We start from the raw sequence: 18,090 nt of genomic DNA, 5'->3' as shown, positions 1-18,090 counted from the left end.
AGATGCAGGTGGGTGAGGCTTTCGGAGCTGGCTGGCCATCAAATCACTGGGAAGATTTTAGGGTACACATGAATTCTTGAACCCCTTTCCCAGAGTCTCTTTTTCCATTTTTCTGAGGCAAAATCCAGGAGTCTGCACTTTTACAAAATCACTATGTGGTTCTGGTAATCAGTCAAGTGTGGGCAGCAGGACACCACAGCACCGACTGTCTAATTTTAATTTTCCAAATATTCGCGTGCATTTAAAAAAATAGTGATTGCCACAACGATTTCAGAATCCTGCATGTTTTAAAAATACTTACACATCTGCAAAACGTTTCTTAAACATGCCACGAGATACCCTGAGGGCACGGAGTAGAAGAAGGTATGGCCACGGACATGATGTTCCTCCTGTTCAAATTTGACCTCTGTTTATTATCCATCTTCAGGAAGATCCTCATGCCATCCCAGATGACACCGTGCTAAATGGATGGACTGGAATGTGTTGTGACAGTGGAGAAAGCAGAAAGGAGGAAAAAGGTGGAATGTAAAATAATTCCAGTTTCTACAGAAAATAACTTCCTCATCAGAGAAGGAATTCCATAAATAATTGAGAAAGCTGATGGAACACTTAAAATAGCTGAAGGAAAAACACACACATTTAATGTGAACCTCGACCCTGCAGTGATGGTTAGATCTGAGAAGTACGTTGCAGGCGTTTGGGAGTAATGGGTGTCATGGAGGCGTCATATTCAAAGCCGTTAAAAATAATCCGCTCCCTGAGAAATAAACACCTAGCCTAAGCCTTTAGGAATTCTCAGTGAGGGACAGAAATAGCTCCTGTAGTTCCCACTGCTCTTTAATTTCTACTCCTACTATTTCATTATTCATCATTTCTGTGCAGTTTGCTTCGTCTATTTATTTAAAATGCGATTCCAGACGACAGGCAGCAGTTCCAGTGTTCTGTGTCTTGCATAGCCCTTTCCACCCCGGGAAACAGAAATTATATAACTTGTTTTCACTTGTGCAGACGGGGGAGGATTCACATGTTTGGTTTGGTGAGCTTCCAGGAAATAATTTTAAGTGTTTATCTAAAGTTTATTCAGACTGTCTTGATCTAGAAGTTAGACAGGAAACCTAGCAGAGAACTGAAAGAAACCAGGCTCTGAAGAGGGGGAACTCTTAAGTGTAGCCAGATGGGTTGAACTGTGACACCCTGGGGTATTCACACCATGGAAAGCAGGAGGCTCGATTCTAGGACTAATGGGATTTAGAAGCTGCGTCAGTATTCTTTTTTTTTTTTTTTTTTTGCGGTACGCGGGCCTCTCACTGTTGTGGCCTCTCCCGTTGCGGAGCACAGGCTCCGGAGAGCAGGCTCAGCGGCCATGGCTCACGGGCCCAGCCGCTCCGCGGCATGTGGGATCTTCCTGGACCGGGACACGAACCCATGTCCCCTGCATCGGCAGGCAGACCCTCAACCACTGCGCCACCAGGGAAGCCCAGTATTAATATTTGCTAGCACTTCCTGTTGCTCGTTGTTCTGGTTGCTGTTGCTATATAATAACCTGCCCTAACACTTCATGGACTGGTATAAACTGGTGTAAACTTTCACTTCACTCATGATTTTGTGGGTGAGGAATCTGGAAAGGACTCAGCTGGGTGGCTCTTGCGGAGGTTGCAGTCAGATGCTTGTCGTCTGCAGGATTTACTGGGCTAGGTGTCCACGCAGGCTCCGTTACGTGGCTGACGTCTGGCTGTCCACTGGGAGCACCAAGAGCTGCGCCAGGTTGTTCCCTGGAGCGTCTACGTGTGGACTCTCCAGCATGATGAGCTGGGTTAGTCAGACTCCCTGCATGGGAGCCCACGAGGGGAGGCAGAACCTGGATGGCCTTCCCTGACCTAGCCACGGAGGGCACTTCCATGGCACTTTGGTGGCCGAAGTGGCCACAAGTCCACAGACTCAATGGGAGAAGACATGTCCTTCACCTCTTCACAGGAGGAGTGGGAAGGAATTTGTGTCCATTAAAAAAATTCACGCTCACATCAGAACCAGACATTACATAAAATATTGGGTTGGCCAAAAAGTTCGTTTGGGTTTTTCTGTAAAATCTTGGGAAAAACACGAACGGACTTCTTAGCCAGCCCAATATATAGCTTACTTAATCCTCACAAAACCCTATGAGGTAGGTACTATTATGGTTCATGTTTTACAGATAGGAAATCGAGGTTCAGAGAGGTTAAGTCATTTGCCCTAGGTTGCACAGCTAGTAAGAGGTTGAGTGGTACATGAACCTAAAACTGTCTGTCTCCAAACGTTTACTGTCTGTGTTGAGTTGCACAGTGTTTTAAAGGCTCAAATGTTGTCTCAGAGCTCAATCATTGCAGCTATTCTAGGCGACTGGATAATTCCATCAAGTCTAGAATGCCAACACATGAAGTGCTGGTTTGGGTATCTTGTCAGTCCATTTGAAACAAGGAGCATTCATTTGAGGATGTGGTCCTTTGCCCCGAGGTAGAGCGCTGCTCAGTCCCTTATCCAGAGATGGAATCTGGCCTCTATCACTCAAGTAGCCCAAGACAAAAGTAGGATCTTGTGTGATACTAGGGGAGGGGAGAAGAGGTTACAGTGGCTTCCCTGAGGTGGGTGGGTACATGTGAAGCAGATGTGGTAATTATAGGGGAGGACCCTGCAGCAGGGGTGTCAGCTGGGCATTGGCCTGTCCTATGTGAACTATGCCAAGTGCCCGTGTGGACACATGGACAGATAGAACCACAAAGCATTGTTCGGGGGCCTGCCTGGCTGAGAGCAGAGGGCCCAGAGACAGGCAGGCCCAGGCTGAGAGGAGACGAGAACAGAGCTTGACAGTCAGTGAGAAGACCCCAGGGGAGGGCCCTACAGAGCGCCTGCTGCAGGAGGCACACAGCTATGATTATCCTCCCATTTGTGGGTTGCCTGCCCCAGGGTGTGGGTCTTTGCTGGAGGGCAAAGACCTTGGGTGGTAATTCTCCTTTTCTTCCTCAATCTTTTCCTCGCTTTTAATATTTAATAAATATTTGTGGATAGCATCCTGGGCCCCTGGAAACAGAGTGACGAGCGAGTTAGACATCTTTGCCCACATGGAGCTTACAATCCAGGTGGGGGAGCAGAGCCATGAGATTAATAATTACACACGTAATACCTGATGACCAAGTGATAAGTTCTGACAGACTTCTGACTGCCCCCTCCCCATCCACTCTGCTCCTTTTAGCAGTGCAGTCCCCTAGCATAGTAGCAGGGTATGTGGCTATAAACTATCGATACATTTCCCAGCCTCCCACGCAGCTAGGAGTGGTCATGTGAGTCGGTTCAGGCTAATAAAAGTGATGGGTGTCACTTCCATGTCCTGTCCTTAAAATGAAGACTAGTTGCCCTATATCTTTCCCCCGCTCCTTCCCACTAGCAGGTAAATGGTAGCAATTTGAGCAGATACCTTGGACCTAGAGATGGAAGTTTTCCATGGAGGATGGTCTTGCCAGTTTTGGTCCCCTATTGTTATAATGACAGATTAGCTTTTACCCTAAACGAATACCACAGTAGTTGTATGAAAAAGTATAGTGTGAAACAACAGTGAGATACCCCTACACGCCTATTAGAATGGCCAAAATCCAGAACACTGACAACACCAAGTGCTGGCGAGGATGAGAAGCAACGGGAACCCACAGCCGGTGGGAATGCAACACGGCGCAGCCACTTTGCGTGACACTTTGGCAGTTTCTTTGGTTACAAAACCAAACGTACTCTTACCATATGATCCAACAATGGTGCTCCTTGGTGTCTACCCAAAGGAGTTGAAAACTTACGACACTCGTTGGCGTTTATACAAAGGAGTTGAAAACTTATGTCCGTGCATAAACCTGCACATGAATGTTTATAGCAGCTTTATTTATAGTTGCCCAAACTTGGAAGCAACCAAGATACCCTTCCAGGGGTGAATGGATACATGAACTGTGGTTCATCCAGACAATGGAGTATTATTCATTGCTGAAAAGAAACAAGTTATCAGGCCAGGAAAAGACACGGAAGAAACTTAAATGCATGTTACTAAGGGAGAGAAGCCAATAGGAAAAGGCTACGTGCTACATGATTCCCACTGTATGACACTCTGGAAAAGGCAGAGCTATGGAGACAGCAAAAAGATCAGTGGTTGCCCGGGGTTGGAGGGGTGGGGAGAGAGGAACAGGTGGAGCACAGGGGATTTTCAGGGCAGCAGAGCTGCTCTGTATGATGCTATAATGGTGGATACGTGTCATTATACATCTGTCCAGATCCATAGAATGTACAACACCCAGAGTGATCTGTAATGTCAACTTGGACCTTGGGTGATAATGGTGTGTTTGTGTACGTTCGTCACTTGTAACAAATGTGTCACTTTGGTGAGGGTGGTTGATAATAGGGAGGTGATTTGGTGGGAAGGGGCAGAAGGTATTATATGGGAAATCTGTACCTTCTCAGTTTTGCTGTGAACCTAAAACTGCTCTAAAAAAAAAGGGCAGTGTGCTATGTGGCCAAATGGCTAGTGAGGCTACCTGATGAAGGGTTAGTCGGGATGAGCAGTTTCTGTCCTCTGACGGAAACAAATGAAGAGTTGACAAAATAACTGTCTGTGGTTGTTCCTTTTACTGCTTGCTTTGAAGATGGTCTCTGGGCTAACGCCCTTTTCTTGCAGACCGAAGAAAAACCTGGATTAGGGTTGCTTTCCAAAACAGCCCAAAAACCCCACGGGGGGCCCAGTTAAATTTGAATTTCAGACAGACAGTGAATACTTGTTCCATGCGATATTTGGGACATACTTATACTAAATTTTTTTTCTTTTGTTTACCTGAGTTCAAATTTAACTGGGCCTCGTGTTATTTTTATTTGCCGAGTCTGACAACTTCAGCCTGGACTCAGTCCCTGTCGGACTCAAGGAGCTCAGTCCTTTCTTCTTAAGGTTTATTTGTCTTTCTATCCACAAGGCCTGGCACGTAGTAGGAAACTGATAAATGATCAATTTAGCCTCTGAGATGAGTAGTGATAAATCACTAAGAATCGTCTGAAATGTGAAACCCATAGGGGGTCAAACCCATGCATCCTTTCAATGGTCTTAATTTGCCATGACCAAAAATACTTAAGAGTTTTGGTCTGTCCACACATCGTCGGAGATTATCTGTCCTTTTAGATGATCTTTAAAAAATGGATTAAGAGGAGTGGCCAACACAGCACAGCAGCTCACTTCCTCCTGTGGGCGCACAGCTATTGACAGAGCAACTGTTGATGAGAAAGACTGGAAGAGCAGCTGAAAAGATCCTCTCCCCCTAAAGATACAAAGAAGGAACCGCAACGAGACAGGTAGGAGGGCTGGAGACATGACATAGTCAAGACCCATACCCTTGGGCAGGTGACCCACAAACGGGAGGATAATTATAATTGCGGAGGTTCTCCCCAAGGAGTGAGGGGTCTGAGCCCCACATTGGGCTCCACAGCCCGAGGGTCCTGCACCAGGAAGATGAGCCCCCAGAACGTTTGGCTTTAAGGCCAGCGGGGTTTACTTCTGGGAGAGCCAAAGGACTGTGGGAAACAGAGACTCCACTCTTAAAGGGCACACACAAAATCTCACACACTCCGGGACCCAGGGCAGAAGCAATAATTTGAAAGGAGCCTGGGTCAGACCCACATGCTGATCTTGGAGAGCCTCTTGGAGGGTCAGGAGGCATCTGGGACTCCCCCTGGGGACACAGATACTGGAGGCAGCCATTTGGGGGAGCTCGTTCTACCGCGTGGACACTGGTGCTGGCAGGTGCCATTGTGGAATCCTCCCTCCAGCTCATTAACACCGGGGCCCGGCCCTGATCACCAACCTGCCAGCACCGGTACTGGGACACCTCCTGGGTGGGTAGGGACACAGACCCACCCACCAGCAGGCCTGCTGCCTTAAGATCCACTGAGCCCACAGCTGCCCCAGGACCTGGCCCTGTCCACCAGAGGGCCAAGGACCTGGCCTCGTCCACCAGTGCACCAGTACTAGCCCTGGGACCGCCTGAGCCTTGGCCACCAGTGGGCTGACACCAGCTCTGGGACCGCTGGGCCCTGCAGCCAGAGACCCCAGGACCAGGCTCTGCCCACCAGTGGGCCAGCGCTAGCCCCAGGACCTGGCTTCACCCACCAGTGGGCGAGCATCAGTCCCAGGACCTCCTAGGACCACCACAGCCCTGTAGCCTGCTGTGTCAGGACCCAGCCCACCCACCATCCAGCCCCAGAACCCTATGGGTCCTGGCCCTGCCCACCAGCAGGCCAGCACCAGCTGTAAGACACCTTGGGCCCCTTAGCCATGGCCCCGGGATCTGCCCCCACCCGTCAGTGTGCCAACCCCCAAGGCCCTGCAGCCAGAGACCCCAGCCCCCAGCCCCACCCACCAGTGAGCCTGTACTAGCCCTGTGACCCACTGGGCCCTGGCCTTGTCCACCAGCAGGCCTACACTAGCTCTGAGACACCTTGGACACCCCTGCCAGCCATCCCAGGATCCAGCTCCACTCACCAGCAGGCCAGCACCAGCTTTGGGAGACCCCAGATGCTACAGCCACCCACCTGAGAACCCAGCTCTGCCCCCTAGTGGGTCAGCATTAGCCTTGGGACTGCCCGGGGTTCTGCAGCCAGCCGCCTCATGACCCGGCCCTGCCCACCAGCACCTGGCAGCCTCTGCACAAGGAAGGGCCTGGCAAACAACCCGACTGGGCACCAGCCATGCCTACTGGACTGCCCACAGAAGTCAGCCTGCCACAACAGAAAGACCCACATGGTCCACATGGGGCAGCCCTGGAGCTTATAGCTCTTGTGACCAGAGGGGCACGCTGCTGCGGTGTCTCCTGCAGAACGCCACTTCTCCAAGGTTGGGCAATGTAACCCACCTACTAAATACATGGAAATAAAACCAGCAACTCAGGCAAAGCAAAGCAACAGAAAAATATGTTTCAAATGAAGGAAGAAGATAAAACCCCACAAGAACTAAGTGATGTGGAGATAGGCAGTCTACCCAATAAAGAGTGCGAGGTAATAATCATAAAGATGTTCAAAGAACTCTGGTGACAACTGGATGAGCAGAGTGAAAAGTTAGAAGCGTTTAACAAAGAGTTAGGAAATAGAAGAACCAAACAGAGATGAAGAATACAATAACTGAAAGGAAAAATATACTAGAAGAAATCAACAGTAGATTAGATGATACAGAGGAATAGATCAGTGAACTGGAAGACAGAGTAGCGGACATCACTGAAGCAGGACAGAGAGAAGAAAAAGAAACGAGAGCAGTTTTAGAGACCACATCAAGTGCACTAACATTCTCATTATGTTAACATTCCCAATATAACATTCCCAGAAGGAGAGGAGTGAGAGAGAGGGACAGAGAACATATCTGGAGACATAATAGCTATAAACCTGGGAAAGGAAACAGACATCCGGGTCCAAGAAGCACAGAGAGTTCCAAACAGGGTCTCACCAAGACTCGTTGTAGTTAAAATGGCAAAGATTAAAGAGAGAATATTAAAGGGGAGCAAGGGAAAAGCAACAAGTTATGTGCAAAGGAACTCCCATAAGGCAATCAGCTGACTTTTCAGCAGAAACTCTGCAAGCCAGAAGGGAGTGGCATGAGATGTTTAATGTGATAAAAGGGAAAAACCTGCAACCAAGAGTACTGCACCCAGCAAGGCTGTCTTCCAGATTTGATGGAGAGATTAAAAGTTTTATAGACAAGCAAAAGTTAAAAGAGTTCAGCACCACCAAACCAGCTTTACAAGAAATGTTCAAGGGACTTCTCTAAGTGAAAAAGAAAAGGCCACAACTAGAAACATGAAAATTGTGAAAAGAAAAATCTCATTGGTAAAGGCAAATATACAGGAAAGGTAGTAAATCAGCTATGTTTAAAGCTAGTAAGAAGGTTAAAAGATAAAAGTAAAATCATCTATAGCAGCAATAAGTAGTTAAGGGATACACAAAACAAAAAGATGTGAAATATGATGTCAAAACGGTGAACACGGGGGAGGGGAATGAAAATGCAGGGTTGTTAATATGCATTCATCTATAGAGAGGTTGCTGTCTATACTTTTAAGTTTCTGGTGGGGGAGTGCAGAGATCTACTCATCTTGTGGTGCCCAAGACAAGCCCCTTTGTAAGTTCCCTTGCTTATTACACCTGCCACCTAACCATCTGGAGAGTCTGCCTCTTCCTTCGGTCTCCCCCTGCCCTCCGTGTACGAGAAGCCAGCTTACGAACCCAAAATGATCTCTCTCCTTGCCCCACCTCCTGACATAACATTAGCGATCTTGGCCTCCGTTTTGGTGGCTCTTTTTCACCCACGAAGCTTCAGTTTTATGTTCTGTGTCCCTGTACTCTCCAGGCCACTCTCATCATCACTTGAAATGGATTTACCCCCAGGATTTAAAACTTAAGTTGCCTATTTTTCACGTCTCTGACACCCTCACTTCTGCTGGTTTTCCTCTGCATCCTCATTGTGACTCCTTCACCTTTGATTCTTTGATCCTGTCCTGCTTTACTAGCCCATGACCTTTCCTACCACTGTACCACGTTGGCTGTTTCACTCATGTCACAGTGCTTAGGCCTGGCTGCCTCCGTTACTGCTTTGCTGGAAAGAGACCTGAGACCACATGGGTTGGTGGTCCCACAAATGACCATTCCCGTGCTCAGGGGAAACTGCTGGTCCAGCAGTCTTCCATCAACCTCTTCTTTTTTTTTCCTTAAAGTGACTTATTACATCTGAACAAATGAAATATTTTAAGGGTCTTCTCCCACATCCCATACTGATCTGCTCCCCAAGTTCTGACCATTTAGAGATGGTCTTTTCAGGCGTGTTTTGGGGTATCCTTCTCAAGATGCCTAATGCAGTCACAGAGGCTTGGGAGGACAGAGCAGCATCTCAGACCCCAGCGTGCTCAGCAGTCACCTGGGCCTCCAGTTAAAATGCAGAGTCCAGGGCTTCCCCAGTGGCGCAGTGGTTGAGAGTCCGCCTGCCGATGCAGGGGACGCGGGTTCGTGCCCCGGTCCGGGAGGATCCCACATGCCGTGGAGCGGCTGGGCCCGTGAGCCATGGCTGCTGAGCCTGCGCGTCCGGAGCCTGTGCTCCGCAACGGGAGAGGCCACAGCAGTGAGAGGCCCGCATACTGCAAAAAAAAAAAAAAAAAAAAAAAAAGCTGGAGGTCTGGGGTAGGGGGTGAGAGTCTACATTTCCCACAGACTCCCAACGAGGCTGATGCTACTGTCTGTGGAACCCACTCAGAGCAGCAAGGGTGTACAGCATTTATTTTAGAGAAAGCTACACACACTTGCATAGATGGAGAAGCAGGGGTAGAGCAGAGAGTCCTCTGATTTGTCCAAAGTTGCCAACCACAGCCAGAGCGAGGGAGGTGTGGGCCAGTGCTCTCGGCTCCTGAGCTGGGGTGTCCATGTCTCTTCTGTGCTCTTTTCCTCATTCCAAGTAGAAGCAGCAGCAGAAGCCGCAGCAGCTGGACTGTACCTTCCTCGTGGGACAGTTAAAGGGTTTTACCCAACGATGCACGTCCTCAGCTCATGCTGCATCCTGCCTGCCATCCATGACCCTCCTTTAACACAATCGAGTGCCAAGTAGGGAAGTGACTCCCCCCACACTAGGTCAGAAACAAAGGCCAGTCCGTCTAACCCCAGGCTGGCACTGAGGACCCCTCTCTGCAGCTCAACCCTGAATCACTGAACCAGAGTTGTTCAGTGTCCTGACTTCCCGCTGCCTGAACCATCAACATCTTCTTGATGTCATGGTGCATCATGCCCAGTGGCTTTCCCAGGCCTTTTCTGTTTTCTGTAATTATCAATCAAAATTTTGTCCTGACCCTCTTCTCTCTCTCTTCTCCCTCCAAGACCTCTGACTCCTCAGCACCAACTTCCACTTCTGAGCAGATGACCCTGCTCATTGGTCTCAGTCTCTCTTCTAAGATGCAAACTCACTTCCATAATCTATTTTTTTTTCACTCCTGAAGTCAGCCACTTATCTTTACTTCCCCATTTTTGTTAACTGATATGTTGAATGGGCCACACATGTAGCATATAAACCCAAGACTTATTTTTTATCACTTACTGTTTCTTTTAACCCCTTCTGAAGGGGTATCCATCCCCTGCCACGGGGTAAGGGAGGTCCATAACTCTTCTACTCATTCTTAGGTAATAAATAGAAAGCCCTAAGTTACAAAGCACAGTTCTGATACAGAAATGAGAACATCTAGTTATCAGCACGGGAGGGCCGGCTCTAGGCGGGCCGTGTGCCATTCAGTCGGGGTTATGATCTGCTTCTCCTTTCCTCACTTCCCTCCTCCTGGACTTGCCAGATGCTGTTCTGACTTCACCAGAATGGAGGGGGGTGGAACGGAGAAGTAAAGGGACATGCGCTGGCGTGAGATGGCTTCACGCTTCCTGGGTGGACAGATGTTTACATTGGGCTCTTTTTCTTGGGGGCGCCCTGTGGGCTCTTGCAAACCCCATTCTGGGCCCCTCTGTTAGCCTGTGATGGGAAGGGTGCTTCTCCATCCGGAGCTGCTGATTCCATCTTGGCTTCTGCCTTTGTGCTGCATTCTCCAGCCTCAGATTTCTGGGCCCCTTTGGCCTGGAAAGCCACCCTCTAGGGCAAGATCCCTTAAAAAAATTATTTTATTTTATTTTATTTATTTATTTTTGGCTGCAATGGGTCTTTGTTGCTGCGTTTTATAAATTTATTGGGGAGCTTAAGGGAGAATTAATGATAGGTATGTAGAGAATGTAAAAATGAAATATGAGTCAATTATTAACTGCTGGAAAAGTATAAGTTGTACATGAACTACTGAACAATAAATGGCTCAGTAGAAATCAGTATTCATATAGCCCTGATAAAATAAACCCTGAATGTTGATTTCACCATATATTCATCGTAACTATTCTGTGAGAGGAGGGGAAGGAATGAGGTATATAAGGGAGATTTGCAAGGCGGGAAAGTGGAAAGAGAGCTAAAACCTTATCAACCGCAATAGGAAGTCGATAGATGATCACTGAAACGTATGAATTCAGAGATGGCAACGTGAGCTTGTCATTTGTGAAAGTGGAAGTAAATGTTAGAGGAGTTGAAAGTGTGTGAAGTATTTCTTTGGAATGCAGGATTCAAGGGTGGATGGAGTGAAACATGTCTCTGATGTAATACTCAGATGTATTTTTATTTTTATTTGAGAGTCTGTGTCTGATAACTCTGATATCTGGATCATCTGTTGGTCTGTTTGTATTGTCTGTATTTTTCTTGTGGGCCTGTGTGTTGGCATACGTGAAAATTTTCAGTTAATTGCCAGACATTATATACAAAACGTAATACCTGCTCGAGAGGTGTTATCTTTGTCAAAGGGTGTTCTGTTTTGTTTTTTTTTTCCAGTTTTTGTCAGGCAGTTAATATAGTGGTATACATTGTTTTCAGTCATTAGTTGATTTGAGGTTGGATTTCGGTGTTTGTAAAGGCCTTGTCTATTTAAGCTCCATTTTACTTTCAGGGTCTAATCCTTTAGTGGTACTAATTAAATCTGGGGACGTTTACTCAACAGCTGTGAATTCCAGGTTTTATCCCCCAGTTTTGTGAGATTGTAGGCAGCTTGTTTTCCCCACTCCCTTACAGGTTTCTCCTGGGAGAATTTTCTGAATAAATAACTTGCACCTAAATTCTTGGCCTGGATTCTGCCTCTGGGTTAATGCAAGCTAGGACAACATCTATTAATAAAGCACAGTTAGATGGGCAGACAAAAGTAAGACTTAGGGATAAGTAAACCATCTCTCCATTACACTCAGGCCAAAACCAGAACACGTATTTCTGTGTTCCATCCTGAGGACCATGAAAAATGAACCTTTATTTTATTTTCCTTTTATGAGTTATTTTAGAGCTGCTCATTTATTTCTGAATAAGGCAGAAATTGGGAAAGAAATAAAGGAAGACATGTAGACTTAGATCCACTGTCAGATACTTGGGTTTCTGTTTGGCTCAGCTTAACTCGGTTACGAGAAGCCACAGTTCAGTGTTTTTCTAAAGATACTGACTCCAAGATATTTGAACAACTTTTTTTTTTAACATCTTTTTTGGAGTATAATTGCTTTACAATGGTGTGTTAGTTTCTGCTTTATAACAAAGTGAATCAGTTATACATATACATATGTTCCCATATCTCTTCCCTCTTGTGTCTCCCTCCCTCCCGCCCTCCCTATCCCACCCCTCTAGGTGGTCACAAAGCACTGAGCTGATCTCCCTGTGCTATGTGGCTGCTTCCCACTAGCTATCTATTTGACATTTGGTAGTGTATATATGTCCATGCCTCTCTCTCACTTCATCCCAGCTTACCCTTCCCCCTCCCCATGTCCTCAAGTCCATTCTCTACGTCTGCGGCTTTATTCCTGTCCTGCCCCTAGGTTCTGAAGAAACTTTTTTTTCAGATTCCATATATATGTGTTAGCATACATTTGTTTTTCTCTTTCTGACTTACTTCACTCTGTATGACAGACTCTAGATCAATTCACCTCACTGCAAATAACTCAATTTTGTTTCTTTTTATGGCTGAGTAATATTCCATTGTATATATGTGCCACATCTTCTTTATCCATTCATCAGTTGATGGACACTTAGGTTGCTTCCATGTCCTGGCTATTGTAAATAGAGCTGAAATTAACATTGTGGTACATGACTCTTTTTCAATTATGGTTTTCTCAGGGTATATGCCCAGTAGTGGGATTGCTGGGTCGTATGGTAGTTGTATTTTTAGTTCTTTAAGGAACCTCCATACTGTTCTCCATAGTGGCTGTATCAATTAACATTCCCAACAACAGTGCAAGAGAGTTCCCTTTTCTCCACACCCTCTCCGGCATTTACTGTTTGTAAGTTTTCTGATGATGGCTACTCTGACTGGTGTGAGGTGATACCTCATTGTAGTTGTATTTGCATTTCTCTAATGATTAGTGATGTTGAGCATCCTGTCATGTGTTTGTTGGCAATCTGTATATCTTCTCTGGAGAAATGTCTATTTAGGTCTTCTGCCCATTTTTGGATTGGGTTGTTTGTTCTTTTGATTTGAGCTGCACGAACTGCTTGTAAATTTTGGAGATTAATCCTTTGTCAGTTGCTTCATTTGCAAATATTTTCTCCCATTCTGAGGGTTGTCTTTTCGTCTTGTTTATGGTGTCCTTTGCTGTACAAAAGCTTTTAAGTTTCATTAGGTCCCATTTGTTTATTTTTATTTCCATTTCTCTAGGAGGTGGGTCAAAAAGGAACTTGCTGTGATTTATGTCATAGAATGTTCTGCCTGTGTTTTCCTCTGAGGGTTTGATAGTGTCTGGCCTTACATTAGGTCTTTAATACATTTTGAGTTTATTTTTATGTATGGTGTTAGGGAGTGTTATAATTTCATTCTTTTACATGTAGCTGTCCAGTTTTCCCAGCATCACTTATTGAAGAGGCTCTCTTTTCTCCATTGTATATTCTTGCCTCCTTTATCAAAAATAAGGTGACCATATGTGGTGGGTTTATCTCTGGGCTTTCTATCCTGTTCCATTGATCTATATTTCTGTTTTTGTGCCCGTACCATACTGTCTTGATTACTGTAGCTTTGTAGTATAGTCTGAAGTCAGGGAGTCTGATTCCTCCAGCTCCGTTTTTCTTTCTCAAGATTGCTTTGGCTACTTGGGGTCTTTAGTGTTTCCATACAAATTGTGAAATTTTTTGTTCTAGTTCTGAGAAAAATGCAAGTGGTAGTTTGATAGGGATTGCATTGAATCTGTAGATGGCTTTGGATAGTATAGTCATTTTCACATTGTTGATTCTTCCAATCCAAGAACATGGTATATCTCTCCATCTGTTTGTATCCTCTTTAATTTCTTTCATCAGTGTCTTATAATTTTCTGCATACAGGTCTTTTGTCTCCTTAGGTAGGTTTATTTCTAGGTATTTTATTCTTTTTGTTGCAATGGTAAATGGGAGTGCTTCCTTAATTTCTCTTTCTGATCTTTCGTCGTTAGTGTATAGGAATGCAATAGATTTCTGTGCATTAATTTTGTATCCTGCTACTTTACCAAATTTATTAATTAGCTCTAGTAGTTTTCTGGTAGCATTTTTAGGATTCTCTATGTATATTATCATGTCATCTGTAAACAGTGACAGCTTTACTTCTTCTTTTCTGATTTGGATTCCTTTTATTTCTTTTTCTTCTCTGATTGCTGTGGCTAAAATTCCAAAACAATGTTGAAAAATAGTGGTGAGAGTGGACAACCTTGTCTTGTTCCTGATCTTAGTGGAAATGGTTTCAGGTTTTCACCATTAAGGATGATGTTGGCTGTGGGTTTGTCATATATGGCCTTTATTATGTTGAGGAAAGTTCCCTCTATGCCTACTTTCTGGAGGGTTTTTAACATAAATCGGTGTTGAATTTTGTTGAAAGCTTTTTCTGCAGCTATTGAGATGATCATGTGGTTTTTATTCTTCAATTTGTTAATATGGTGTATCACATTGATTGATTTGCGTATATTGAAGAATCCTTGCATTCCTGAGATTAACCCCACTTGATCATGGTATATGATCCTTTTAATGTGTTGCTGGATTTTGTTTGCTAGTATTTTGTTGAGGATTTTTGCCTCTATGTTCATCAGTGATATTGACCTGTAGTTTTCTTTTTCTGTGACATCTTTGTCTGGATTTGGTATCAGCATGATGGTGGCCTCGTAGAATGAGTTTGGGAATGTTCCTCTCTCTGCTATATTTTGGAAGACTTTGACAAGGATAGGTGTTAGCTCTTCTCTAACTGTTTCATAGAATTCACCTGTGAAGCCATCTGGTCCTGGGCTTTTGTTTGTTGGAAGATTTTTTTTTTTTTTTTTTGGCGGTACGCGGGCCTCTCACTGTTGTGGCCTCTCCCACTGTGGAGCACAGGCTCCAGATGCGCAGGCTCAGCGGCCATGGCTCACGGGCCCAGCCGCTCCGCGGCACATGGGATCCTCCCAGACCGGGGCACGAACCCGTGTCCCCTGCATCGGCAGGCGGACTCTCAACCACTGCGCCACCAGGGAAGCCTTGTTGGAAGATTTTTAATCACAGTTTCAATTTCAGTGCTTGGGATTGGTCTGTTTATATTTTCTATTTCTTCCTGGTTCAGTCTCAGTTGGTTGTGCTTTTCTAAGAATTTGTCCATTTCTTCCAGGTTGTCCATTTTATTGGCATATGGTTGCTTGTAGTAATCTCTCATGACCCTTTGTATTTCTGCCGTGTCAGTTGTTACTTCTCGTTTTACATTTCTAATTCTGTTGATTTGAGTCTTCTCCCTTTTTTTCTTGATGAGTCTGGCTAATGGTTACCAATTTTGTTTATCTTCTCAAAGAACCAGCTTTTAGGTTTATTGATCTTTGCTATCGTTTCCTTCATTTCTTTTTCATTTATTTCTGATCTGATCTTTATGATTTTTTTCCTTCTGCTAACTTTGGGGTGTTTTTGTTCTTCTTTCTCAAATTGCTTTAGGTGTAAGGTTAGGTTGTTTATTTGAGATGTTTCTTGTTTCTTAAGGTAGGATTCTATTGCTATAAACTTCCCTCTTAGAACTGCTTTTGCTGCATCCCATAGGTTTTGGGTCGTCGTGTTTTCATTGTCATTTGTTTCTAGGTATTTTTTGATTTCCTCTTTGATTTCTTCAGTGATCTCTTGGTTATTAAGTAGTGTATTGTTTTGCCTCCATGTGGTTGTAGTTTTTACAGATTCTTTTTCCTGTAATTGATATCTAGTCTTATAGTGTTGTGGTCAAAAAGATACTTGATATGATTTCAATTTTTTAAAATTTACCAAGGCTTGATTTGTGACCAAGTTATGATCTGTCCTGGAGAGTGTTCCATGAGCACTTGAGAAGAAAGTGTATTGTGTTGTTTTTGGATGGAATATTCTATAAATATCAATTAAGTCCATCTTGTTTAATGTATCATTTAAAGCTTGTGTTTCCTTATTCATTTTCATTTTGGATGATCTGTCCATTGGTGAAAGTGGGGTGTTAAAGTCCCCTACTATGAGTGTGTTACTGTCGATTTCTCCTTTTATGGCTGTTAGCATCTGCCTTATGTATTGAGGTGCTCCTACGTTGGGTGCAAAAATATTTACATTTGTTATATCTTCTTCTTGGATTGATCCCTTGATCATTATGTAGTGTCCTTGTCTCTTTTAATAGTCTTTATTTTAAAGTCTATTTTGTGTGATATGAGAATTTGTACTCCAGCTTTCTTTTGATTTCCATTTGCATGCAATATCTTTTTTCCTTCCTGTCACTTTCAGTCTGTATGTGTCCCTAGGTCTGAAGGTCTCTTGTAGACAGCATATGTACGGGTCTTGTTTTGTATCCATTCAGCCAGTCTGTGTCTTTTGGTTGGAGCATTTAATCTATTGACATTTAAGGTAATTATCGATATGTATGTTCCTATTACCATTTTCTTAATTGTTTGGGGTTTGTTATTGTAGGTCTTTTCCTTCTCTTGTGTTTCCTGCCTAGAGAAGTTCTTTAGCATTTGTTGTAAAGCTGGTTTGGTGTTGCAGAATTCTCTTAGCTTTTGCTTCTCTGTAAAGGTTTTCTTTCTCTGTTGAATCTGAATGAGATCCTTGCTGGGTAGAGTTATCTTGGTTGTAGGTTTTCCTATCATCACTTTAAATATGTCCTGCCACTCCCTTCTGGCTTGCAGATTTTCTGATTTTTTCTTTTTATTTAATTTTTGATGGTTTGAATAATATGTGTCTTGGCGTGTTTCTCCTTGGATTTATCCTGTATGGGACTCTCTGCGCTTCCTGCACTTGATGAACTATTTCCTTTCCCATATTAGGGAAGTTTTCAACTATAATCTCTTCAAATATTTTCTCAGTCCCCTTCTTTTTCTCTTCTTCTTCTGGAACCCCTATAATTCGAATGTTGGTACGTTTAATGTTGTCCCAGAGGTCTCTGAGACTGTCCTCAATTCTTTTCATTCTTTTTTCTTTATTTTGCTCTGCGGTAGTTATTTCCACTATTTTATCTTCCAGGTCACTTATCCGTTCTTCTGCCTCAGTTATTCTGCTATTGATTCCTTCTAGAGAATTTTTAATTTCATTTGTTGTGTTGTTCATCACTGTTTGTTTGTTCTTTAGTTCTTCTAGGTCCTTGTTAAACATTTCTTGTATTTTCTCCATCTATTTCCAAGATTTTGGATCATCTTTACTATCATTACTCTGAACTCTTTTTCAGGTAGACTGCCTCTTTCCTCTTCATTTGTTTGGTTTGGTGGGTTTTTACCGTGCTCCTTCATCTGCTGCATATTTCTGTGTCTTCTCATTTTGCTTAACTTACTGTGTTTGGGGTCTCCTTATCTCAGGCTGCAGGTTTGTAGTTCCCATTGTTTTTGGTTTCTGCCCCCAGTGGGTAAGGTTGGTTCAGTGGGTTGTGTAGGCTTCCTTGTGGAGGGCAGTAGTGCCTGTGTTCTGGTGGATGAGGCTGGATCTTGTCTTTCTGGTGGACAGGTCCATGTCCAGTGGTGTGTTTTGGGGTGTCTGTGACCTTATCATGATTTTAGGCAGCCTTTCTTCTAGTGGGCGCGGTTGAGTTCCTGTCTTGCTAGTTGTTTGGCATAGGGCGTCCAGCACTGTAGCTTGCTGGTTGTTGAGTGGAGCTGGGTCTTGGTGTTGACATAGAGATTTCTGGGAGATTTTTGCCATTTGATATTATGTGGAGTTGGGAGGTCTCTGGTGGACCAATGTCCTGAACTTGGCTCTCCCACCTCAGAGGCACTGGCCTGACACCCAGTCAGAGCACCAAGATCCTGTCATCCTCACGGCTCAGAATAAAAGGGAGAAAAAAATAAAGAAAGATAGAAAAAATAAATGAAATAAAGTTATTAAAATAAAAAATAATTATTAAAAATTAAAAAAAAGTAACAAAAAAGAAACAAAGAAAGAAGAGAGCAGCCAAACCAAAAAACAAATCCACCAATGATAAGGAGTGCTAAAAACTATACTAAAAAAAAAAAAAAGAAAAAAAAATGGCTAGACAGAACCCTAGGACAAATGGTAAAAGC

General features: G+C 44.2%; 1 long non-coding RNA gene across 1 annotated transcript in view; it reads left to right on the top strand.

Annotated features, from left to right (window-relative positions):
* Positions 1 to 18,090, top strand: part of LOC141278515 (uncharacterized) — an 87,860-nt gene that overhangs the window by 11,789 nt on the left and 57,981 nt on the right. The gene's annotated exons all lie outside the window — the stretch shown is intronic.

The sequence above is a fragment of the Tursiops truncatus genome, chromosome 4 (genome assembly GCF_011762595.2).
Source record: "Tursiops truncatus isolate mTurTru1 chromosome 4, mTurTru1.mat.Y, whole genome shotgun sequence".
Classification (NCBI taxonomy): domain Eukaryota; kingdom Metazoa; phylum Chordata; class Mammalia; order Artiodactyla; family Delphinidae; genus Tursiops; species Tursiops truncatus.
Note: the sequence above shows the minus strand (reverse complement) of the source record. Positions and strands in the feature narration are given on the sequence as shown.